The 11,013-nt window shown below is 51.0% G+C and overlaps 1 protein-coding gene across 1 annotated transcript in view; it reads left to right on the forward strand.

Annotated features, from left to right (window-relative positions):
* RBM19 (RNA binding motif protein 19) overlaps positions 1 to 9,274 on the forward strand; it is a 114,197-nt gene extending 104,923 nt beyond the window's left edge. The window contains exon 25 of the mRNA XM_063143893.1: positions 8,866 to 9,274. The gene's annotated coding sequence lies outside the window, so the exon portion shown is untranslated. The remainder of the gene's footprint in view (positions 1 to 8,865) is intronic.
* Positions 9,275 to 11,013: the final 1,739 nt, after the last annotated feature.

An 11,013-nucleotide genomic window follows, 5' to 3' on the forward strand; every position in this document is an offset into this window, starting at 1 on the left:
CAGGGACACATGTCTCGCATGCAGAAGGTTCCACGTTCGATCCTTAGCATCTCCAGGTTGGACCAGGAAAGGTCCAAGTCTTGGATCTGCTGCCAATCCATATAGACAATACTGAGCTAGTTGGACCAGGCTCTGCAAAAAGCTGTTTCCTGTCTTCTTCCATTCGCTTAAACACCTAGACCTCTAGCGTAGCCGGTGAGCTGATCCATCCGGTACTCCTAAACCCCAGTCAAAACATTTCAGCTATAATTCAGATGGCGCCCCGAAAGACTTCAGAAATGAGTCACCGAGGACAAGAAAACCCTGAGCTGCTGATTATTATTATTATTATTACTATTACTATTATTATTATTATTATTTATTTATTTATATAGCACCATCAATGTACATGGTGCTGCACAGAGTAAAACAGTAAATAGCAAGACCCTGCCGCATAGGACTGGGAGGCTTAGCACTACAGCGGCAGAAGGAGGGTTATTTAGCCTAACCGTAGAACGCAGTGGATGTGGAATCAATGCAAACAACCCTACAAAACTGGCCCCACGGCGTCCCACTCTGGCAAGTTTCGATACCGGCGGTGCAAACGCCAGGTTAGGTACAGCCGGCGTAGCCGCGCGGCGATCCAGGCGGGCACCAGAATGACGATACAGGACAGCGTTCTGCATAGCCCCGCCACCGGCGGTTTGCATCTTCTTCTCCCACCCCCACCCACCCACCCCCAGCACTCCTCCCCATATTGTCTTTCATGGCAGGGTGAATCTCTCGCCATGGAGGAACACCTCTGTGCTCTGCAGCAGCATGGCAGAGGATTAGTGCAAGCAGAGCAGGTAGGCTTTCGCGAACGGATCCGAGCTTGGTTTCAGCATCTAATTCAATTTGTTCTGCTGAGATTGAAATATGAAATACTTGCCAGTTTTATGTTCAAAGGCGCCAGGGGTTCAGCGGGGGGTGGGGTGGGGGACGACGAGTGGGGGCAGAGGAAAAGAATGGAGCCAGCCTTCTCTGAAGTTTATGCTTTTATGGAAATTAATTTAACCTTTTTATATTCCTCCCCTACTGGAACACACTCTTTTCTTGAGCGTGGGGGTTCCTTCTCAGCCTTTAAGAAGACTTTTCTGCCCCCACCCCTCCTAGTTATGATGCTTGCTTCCTTCAGCAGGGTCGGTCTGGGGTCTTTTTGGCTATCCATTGATGTCTCAAAGGCATTCCTTTTGACAAACATTTGCAACTTGGGCACTAATGTTTGTTCATTTATTTATTATATTTTTGTCTGGTGAATAACAAAGAAAGTTCTCTGGTTTGATTTGTTTTTTATTAACAGATGATGATGATGATTTTAAATGTAGTACAAACTAGGGCTGTGCACCCCCTCCCCGAACCACTTCGGATCCCCATCCGGACCTTCTGGATAGGGCCCGAACTGGTTCGGTTCGATCCGGACCTCCCCTGAATCGATATTCGGCCCCCATTTTGCCCCCCCCTTCCCCACTTACTTGCCTCCGCTGTGGACGGCAGAGGTAGGGAAGTAGGGAAGGGGGGACAAAATGTGGGGCAAATAAGCCCCCCTCCCTCACTTACCTGGCTCCGTCGTCCAGGCAGAGGCTTCAACTGCAGCCCAGGCCTCAGGCTGGAAACAGGCTGCAGCCTGAGGCCTGGGCTGCAATTGAAGCCGCCGCCTGGGACCCAGGTAAGCCCCCCTCCCCCACTTACCTGGCTCAGACTGCCGCAGCGCGAGTTAAGCCTCCTTCCCTCACTTACCTGGTACCATCGTGGACCTGCAAGGAACAAGGAGAAACAGTTCTCATTTGGAATTGTAAGAGATGCTCCTTCAGGGGCCATTGGATCACTGCCTTAGAGATTTTAACACTAAGGCAGTATAAACTTCTTTTCTTCTATAAGGCTATTGTGCGTGTTCTTTGATATCTATTGGCTGGGGCCTTCCAGTGTCATTTTACACAGGACTCTGCAGCAAGCGTGGGTAACCCAAAGCAAATCTCCACTCACGGAAGGTTTCACGAGCCCAGGGTGATCTACGCTAACCTGGCAAATAATGCGTGCTTTGGAAAGGAAGAGCAGGGAAGTTTAAACAGGGGCTGTGTTAATTGGATTACAGGCATGTCTGACGTTCCCGGGGAGGGATCGGGGCAGACGCAACCCTTATCCGCTCAGTTCCAAACCAGACATTGGGCCAAGGAGTTCCTTCCTATGTCCTGCAAAATAAGGAGCAGACGGACTATTTTTCATGGTGATCCTCTTATTTTACTTATTTATTAAAACATTTATATCCCACCCTATATCACTAGGATCTGAAAAGGGGGAAACCGAGCAAATCAACAATGTAAAACAATAAATACGCGCAGCTAAAAATGTTTTAAATCATTAACAAACTTAAAACCCATGATAAAAGTTTAGAAGCAATAAGGGAAATTAAACCATGTGCAGAGTTGGAGAATTGTAGCCTTCAAGGGCTTTAATAAAAAGGAAGAGGTGTCCCTTTTGGGGAAGGCGGGGTGGGGTGGGTCATATTGTATCCATAGGGTACCCATCCCCGGTAAACTTGTAGTAAATCCCAAAACAGAGAAAACATTGACTGCGTTCAGATGACACGCTAAACCATGGTTAAGCCGCTAACCCTTTTGCAGCAAAAGGATAGTGTGTTTAAACTGTGGTTATGTAGCTACCATGGTTAGGAATGGTTTAGGGTTTAGCTTCCAAGGCTAAATCACCGTGGCTTAGCGTTATGTCTGAACGGGGTCATTCTCAGGTACCTGCGAATATTTCTTCTTCTGTTTTGGGACGCAAAACTGCCTCCCCCCCCCTCCCGCTGTTTCCTCTCTCGGGCTCGCAGGAACGCCGTCCTTTCCCAAGCAACGGCGTGTTTGTATACCAAGGAGCCAGGGCCACTGCACACAGCCTCCTGTTTTCCTCTAAATATATTCATTGGCGGGGGGGGGGAGGGGGACGGAACGGCATAGCAGGGAGCTGAGATTTCAGATTTATCCATTCATGAATAATAATCAGGCTGAGTAATTCACAGTAAATGGGTATCCAAATTGGCTAATAAGGAAGGCTTTCACCTCAAACTGAAGCTGGGCGAGAGACCGAGAATATCAACAGACGCTGGTGATGGCTTGCGTGTGTACACGATGTGACCTGAATCAGTGAAATATGCAAACCAGGGCCGGGGTGCCAGCAAAATAATAGGCATCTCCGTTAGCAGACGGAGGAGCAAGCAGGGCTTGCTGGCGGGCTGACAGCTTAGCAGCCTATGCAGGGGCTTCCCGGCGGCAGTCGAGGCCCGGTTCTCGTCTTACTGGCGTTCTCTCTCTCTCTCTCCCTCTCTCTCTCTCTCCCTCCCTCCCCACCAGGCTGGATGCAAGAAGTCCACTTCATCTGGGAAGGCCTCAGCCCACCACTGAGAGGGGGAAACAGGGCGTGTGGAGGGAGGGGAAGAGGCCTTGAATGCACATCAGGGGGGAGGCCCAGCCTGCCACTTCTCCCACGCAAAGGCCACCGAATCGTGGCTGACACGGATTGGGGCGGCGTACTCAGGAGGCCGCCGGACACCAGACAGACTATTTCTCCATCTAACAAAGGCCTTAGCTAGATGGGGCGAAATCCCGGGATCGTCCCTGTGCATCCACATGACACACAGGGGATCCCGGGATCAGGGAGGGATGGTCCCTCCCTTGCCCCGGGATCTCAGCCTCGCCTTTGAGACCGCTTTTTCTGATGATCCAGAGACCGCAGAATGTGTGGGCGGGCATTGTCGGTTGTCCCAGTTCCTCGCGAGGAGCTGGGACCCGCGCACGGGGTGCAGAGTTCCTCAGGAGCTCTGCACCCATCAGAGGTGGGGTGGGGGGGGAGGGGAGGGGGGAAATTAAGTTTAATTTTTTAAAAAACCTACCTTTCTGCGAACAAGCGTTTGTGCGCTCTTCTTCTTTAAGAATTTTTTAAAAAATGGCGGCCGCGATGTCCTCACCCTCCAAGACCGTCACGCTCCCCGTGTAAACAGAGGGGGAGATCTCACGATAAAAATATCTCTGCATCGTCCTGCAAGGATTGACGCTTCTGGACCTACCTTTAAGATCGCCCCAACTAAAGCGCATTGCCGTGACCCAATTTTGAGGTTACCAATGCATGGACACAGTGGCCAAGCTGCCTCTGTCCAGGGAGGACCGTAACTGTCTTACCCAGAGCAGCTAGTAAAAACTTTCCAGCTCGAGTTCAGTTAATAACGGATAGGACCTCTGCGGGGACGTGTCGATACTTGCTTCGTTTTGCACCTTGGAGGTTTCAGGGTTTTTAAAATCTCCAGATCCTATGCAATCACCTTGAATTTTCATAGGGTCTTAGGTAGAGGGTTACCCTCACAGCAGCCCTGTAGGGTAGGCCATTATGCAGTGAAGTGCTAAAACTGTGGCATCACATCTTGCCCAGGGCAGCACAACGTGTCTCAGGGAACAGGGGTCTCTCCCAGCTCCAGCTGTCCATCTATGGTACCCCGCTTCTCTTGAGTCCTTTCAGTCAGCATGTTTTTGGCCACATGTGTAAAGCAGCCGTTTCTGCAGCTGAAACTCTCCCCACGGCCTGAGTCCGATCCCAGTGGAAGCTGGGTTCAGGCAGCCGGCTCGGGTCAACTCAGCTTTCCATCGTCCCGAGGTCAGTAAAATGAGTACCCAGTTAGCTGGGGGAAAGGTAATCACGGCCGGGGAAGGCAACGGCAAACCACCCCGCTATAAGGCCTGCCAAGAAAACGTCAGTGAAAGCTGGCATCCCTCCAAGAGTCAGTAATGACTCAGTGCTTGCACGAGAGGTTCCTTTCCTTTCCTTTGGTGTGGCAGGCAGAATTCTCCCTATGGTTGGGGGAATAGCTTGGGTTATGGAGTCAAACTAGATCCGTGATTTGTTTGGGGGGGGAATTTGTGGGTGTGTTTGCTTACGATTTTGTTTGTTTTAATCAAGTGTGTGTGTGTGTGTGTGTGTGTTTAAAAACAACAACTTAAAAACTAAAATTAAAGCCTGTGTTTTGGAGAATTAAGAGAGGGGATGAACAATCCACATGTTCTAGAACTTCCAAGTGAGGGCAGCTTACGGGGCTTCCCAAGAATTGGGCACCCTCTGTCCCGTGCTCTGTAGTGGGGACAAGAATTCCCATGTTATCATAGAATCATAGCTCGGTGCAGGAATCCAACTTAAAGCATCCCTGGCAGATGGTTGTTCAGCTGCCTCTTGAAGGCCTCTAAGGTGGGCGAGCCTTCAAGACGCTACTGGAGGTAGCTCATAGCCACCAGGACTAGTGGCCATTGAGAGCCTTCTCCTCCAGGAATTTGTGGTTTAAGAATTTTGCATGAATGGTTAACTTAAAAGTGTTGGTTTCACATGCTTAAAACTATGTACCCTGCATTGAGACAGCAGTATACCTGAAAGGTGGCTTATACCGTATTTCTTCGATCCTAAGACACACTTTTTTCCCCATATAAACATCTCTAAACACAGGGTGCGTCTTAGAATTGCAGGTGCGATTATTACTCTTAGTGGTGGTACTGAAATTAGGGTGCGTCTTAGAATCAATGGCATCTTACAATCAAAGAAATACGGTACATCTTGGAAGGAAGGAACGTTGGTTTTTCTCAAGCCATCCAAACTAGTGACCAACCATCAACACACCTTGGGGTTATGGATTTACATTTAATCATGTATTCTGGGAAGCAGTATCTGTCCCGATGCTTCTTGCCTTTGGATGACAGTGTACCATTCATAATCCGGAGGGGGAGAGGGACACCCATCTTGTAATACGATACGAGGAGTGGAGAACCTCTTTCAGTCCAAGGGCCGAATTCAGTTCCAGAGAACCTCTCTGCGGAGGGTGACGTTCCAGGGGTGGGCAGAGCTGAAGCCAAAAAGGGGCGGTGCTGTGAAGAGAAAAGGGGTGGAGCCCCAAAAACACCAGCCTATGTAGCTTAAAGTTCTTAGATGTGTTTCCACCTTTTAGAATAGAGGGGAAATGTACAACAACTGGGAACACCACCCAATTATGGGTGGTTGTGGTAAAGTCCCAGGGAATTGCCTGAATGCATAGGAGCCAGCCACTTTGCTGAAGCTAAGCAGGGTTGGGTCTGGCCAGGGTTTGGATGGGTGACCAAATTGAAAAGTTTTTCCTCTCTATTCTGCCCTGGTTAGGCCTCATCTAGAGTATTGCGTCCAGTTCTGGGCTCCACAATTCAAGAAGGACGCAGACAAGCTGGAGCGTGTTCAGAGGAGGAGGATCAGGGGTCTGGAAACAAAGCCCGATGAGGAGAGACTGAAAGAAATGGGCATGTTTAGCCTGGAGAAGAGAAGATTGAGGGGAGACATGATAGCACTCTTCAAATACTTGAAAGGTTGTCACACAGAGGAGGGCCGGGATCTCTTCTTGATCCTCCCAGAGTGCAGGACACGGAATAATGGGCTCAAGTTACAGGAAGCCAGATTCCAGCTGGACATCAGGAAAAACTTCCTGACTGTTAGAGCAGTACGACAATGGAATCAGTTACCTAGGGAGGTTGTGGTCTCTCCCACACTAGAGGCAGCTGGACAACCATCTGCCAGGGATGCTTTAGGGTGGATTCCTCCATTGAGCAGGGGGTTGGACTCGATGGCCTTGTAGGCCCCTTCCAACTCTGCTATTCTATGATTCTATGAAAGGGGGAGGGGTGTGACCCCATGGAGATCCACAGCAGGCTGTATTGGGAGCCCAGGAGGGCCAGGTAAGACCCCCGGTCCTGAGTTTCCCCACCTCTGCCTATACCTTCGTCATGCATTTAGCTTCCCCCCAGCTCCATGCGGAAAGTTGTCCCGTGCCTCGATTGTTCAGCTTCCATTTCTGCAATACTCTGTGCATCTTAAACCCCCCCCCCATCATCTCTTCCTGAGATGGGGAAGCAGGATAGACATATATATATTCTATGGGGGGAGTGTGTGTGTGTGTGTGTGTGTGTGTGTGTGTGTGTTGGCACTCACCCTGGCCCTTCAGGATGTGGCAGGGTATAAATAAATAAGTCTTGAGAGCAGAAGGAACCGCATTTGCATGCAGGCCTGTGCGGTTATTTGGAGTGGGTGGAAGGGGAAGGCAGGGTGGCGAAGAGCCGGGAGCGCTGGACGTAGTTAGAATTCAGCGGCTGGAGCTCTGCCTCCTCTTCGATGGCTGAGCGTGATTGACACTTACAAATTACCCAGCCCAAAGTGTCGAGTCTTTGACCCCTGAGTAACATCTTCGGCAAGCTTGAGATTTGCCAGCATTTTGTCATCTAATTACTACAAATCCCTTGGAAATTCACTGGCTGGTGAATTTTTAATGCCGGGGCGCCGTTTTCAGCGCCGTGCATCACCCTTCCCGGCCGGGCTCCCTCCCTCCCTCCTCTCCTGCGGCCCAAATCTCCAGCCCTTGCTGGGGTGAGCAGACTCCGCTGGGCGCCATTGTAGACGGGCTTCTTTTCCATTTGGTTTGCTTGTGAAGGCAACTGAGTCTGCATCTGTGCTTGCTCAGGGCTTTTGCTGATGATCAGGTCATACCATCCAGCCATTTCCCCTTTGGAGGGCTTCAGACTCTTCATGAGAACATCAGAAGAGCCCTGCTGGATCAGACCAAGGGTCCATCTAGTCCGGCACTCTGTTCTCACAGTGGCCAACCAACTGTCATCCAGGGACCAACAAAGCAGGACATGGTGCAACAGCACCCTCCCACCCATGTTCCCCAGCAACTGGTGCACACAGGCTTAATGCCTCAAATACTGGAGATAGCACACAACCATCAGGGCTAGTAGCCCTTGATAGCCTTCTCCTCCAGGAATTTATCCAACCCCCTCTTAAAGCCATCCAAATCGTTGGCCACCTTGTTGTAGTGAATTCTATACTCTGCACTGTGTGAAGAAGTCCTTCCTTTGCTCTGTCCTGAATCACCCACCCATCAGCTTCATGGGATGACACCGTTGGGTTCTAGTATTATGGGAGAGGGAGAAAAAGTTCTCCCTATCCACATTCTCCGCACCAGGCATCATTTTATAAACTCCACTCTCCCATTTTTAAAGGGGTTTAGACAAATCCTTGGAGGGACAAGGCTATCACAAACCATTAGGGATGTGCTCCGCTTCTCCTCAAACCGGAGAAGCAGGAGCGGAGCGGGGGGGCTTCGCCTACCCTTAAGGTGGAGGCGAAGAGGATTGGGGGGCCGGCGGATCGAGGCGAAGAGGATCGCCTCAATCCGGAGCTTCTCCTGAAGGTAAGTGGGGGGGGAGGGGGACTAATCTGGCGCTGCCGGCGCCGCCATCCACGCGGCGGCGGCAGCACCAGGTAAGGGAGCAGGGAGGAGGGACGCTTACCTTCCTCCGTCGCCGGCTTCAATTAAGGCCCCGGTTGAAGCTGGAAGTGAAGGCCGAGGCCTCTTCCGGCTTCAACCGGGGCCTCAATTGAATCCCGTGACGGAGGAAGGTAAGGGGGCGGGGTGGGTGGGTGGTTTCTCTTGCGGCGCCACCGCCGCCGCCCATATAGTGACGGCGGCGAAGCCGGATCTCGCTCTGCGGAGCGGAGCGGGAGACGGGCGGAGTGGCGCGAAGAGGATCGGGCCTGATCCGGATTTTCCGGATCAGGCCACGAAGCGGATTGGGGGGTCCGTGCACACCTTTACAAACCATGCATAAGAACATCAGAAGAGCCCTGCTGGATCAGACCAGGGGTCCATCCAGTCCAGCACTCTGTTCCCACAGTGGCCAACCACAAGCAGGACACCGTGTAATAGCACCCTCCTACCCATGTTCCCCAGCAACTGATGCCTTTAAACATACTGCCTCTGATACTTCTAATATCTTGTATGTTTTTTCTCCTCAGCAGTTCCAACTCAAGAAATTGTCGAGAAGACAATTTCCCCTGGGAAACAAAGTGGATCGCTCCCTCAACACACACACACCCCAAAGAAGAGTGCCTTGGACAAATACCCAGAAGGCAGTGATACTCATCAAATGGTGCCTCCAGATCTTTCCTGGCTAGGATCTGAGAGAGCAACAGTGATCACCTCCTGCATCCCAGCCTGAAAAACAACCACATCCGCTTTTTAACCCAACAGACCAAGCCAACCTTCCCAGGAAATGTCTCGCACCAGTTTGGAGTTCCCCCCACCCTCCCCTTCTTGATAGTTTGTGCAGGTTTCAAAAAGAGTGTACATATTTTATTTTTAAATGCATGGTTAAAGAACACATCTGGATAGTAATGTCAAATAATATCCCCTTTTTATGCTGCCTGGCTGCTCTGGGTTATTCTCATCTAGTGTTTCTGGTCCCTGAAACTCTCCCTCCCCTGGCCCACCTCAATTTCTCCTGTGTTTCTGCTGAGCCAAAAGCAGTCAGGTACGTGGGAACGGAAACGGGAATCCTGGTATGATTGGAATCACAGTTGAAAAGGGGTGCTGGCATAAATCCAGTCTAGCCCTGGGAAGGGGAGGTTCAATTTCATGCCCATAGATACCTCTAATGGTGCCCACCGGGCTTCCTGCTCTTCCTGATTTTAATTTTATTTCTTGAGATTTCCCTTTTTTACAATTAATCTGAGAGGTGGCCATGCTGCAAAGCAAAGGACTACCTTCCTGCGCCATCTTTATTTAGTTTCAAAAGAGTGATATTGTGTTTTAGAATTGGCCTTGGCCTTGGCCTTAGGTTCTTGATTCAATTACTTTTCTTTTAGTCTCACCAGTTTGCCTTCCAGGAAACGAGTGTTCGGTGACCAGCCCTGCCCATCACGGCAGCCATTTTGTGAACGAACAAACACCTCCTCCTGGCGACCGTTTTGTGAAAGTGCCTACAGCGCTCTCCTGTAATGCCAAATGTCCCCCTCTCACCCTCAAATGTGGGGCACCCTGGTCTAGCCAAGAGAAATCCACCCAGAGTAGAATCATAGAATAGCAGAGTTGGAAGGGGCCTACAAGGCCATCGAGTCCAACCCCCTGCTCAATGCAGGAATCCACCCTAAAGCATCCCTGACATGTGGTTGTCCAGCTGCCTCTTGAAGGCCTCTAGTGTGGGAGAGCCCACAACCTCCCTAGGTCACTGGTTCCATTGTTGTTCCATTGTCGTACTGCTCTAACAGTCAGGAAGTTTTTCCTGATGTCCAGCCAGAATCTGGCTTCCTTTAACTTGAGCCCGTTATTCCGTGTCCTGCACTCTGGGAGGATCGAGAAGAGATCCTGGCCCTCCTCTGTGTGAGAGGAGGACAAGCAACCAGAGTGGGGAAAGGAAAGCGGGACAAACGGACTGCCTGTGAGAAATACCTGGTGCACACCTGGGAAGCCAGAGGCCTCCGGTTGTCACCCAGGCCAAAGACTCAATTGGATGAGGATGAGGATGATTGCATTTATATACCGCCTTTTTTCCTCCAAGGAACCCAAGGTGGTGTACATAATCCTCCTCCTCCTTTTCACTTTATCCTTACAACAACAACCCTGTGAGGTAGGTCGGGCTGAGAGTCTGTGACTGGCCCAAAGTCACCCAGTGGGTTTCCATGGCCGAGTGGGGACTAGAACCCAGATCTCCCAACTCCCAGTCCAACACTCTAACCACTACGCCGCACGGGCTCTGTCTCTGTCAGGAGAAATTGGGGGCAGGAGGTGGGGGAGTGGATCCATACATATTTAGCCTTGTCCCAGTCTTCCCCCACTGCACAGTTTGCAGAGGAAGACGCTCTCACCTGGAATTTCCGTCTGCCTCCTTAAAGGCAGCTTGCTTTCCCCTTTCTTTCGCCCGTGGCCGCTGCAAAGGTGATCCATCCAGCTTTGATCTGGCAGCACCGGCTGAGCTGGGGTTTCTACCTTTTGGTGGAAGCTGGCTTTTGGATTGGCTGGTTCGGAGGTGCCCCGCTGCTCGCACCGTGCAGAGGGCACTGCTACCCCTCGGCTCGTGCCTTTTGAGTCTCAGAGGGGCTGGGAGAGGGACCGGCGTGCGTATATCCACGAGGACGTCTTAGAATCCAGTTACTGCCTCTGGAAGC

Source organism: Elgaria multicarinata, chromosome 18 (genome assembly GCF_023053635.1).
Source record: "Elgaria multicarinata webbii isolate HBS135686 ecotype San Diego chromosome 18, rElgMul1.1.pri, whole genome shotgun sequence".
Lineage (NCBI taxonomy): Eukaryota > Metazoa > Chordata > Lepidosauria > Squamata > Anguidae > Elgaria > Elgaria multicarinata.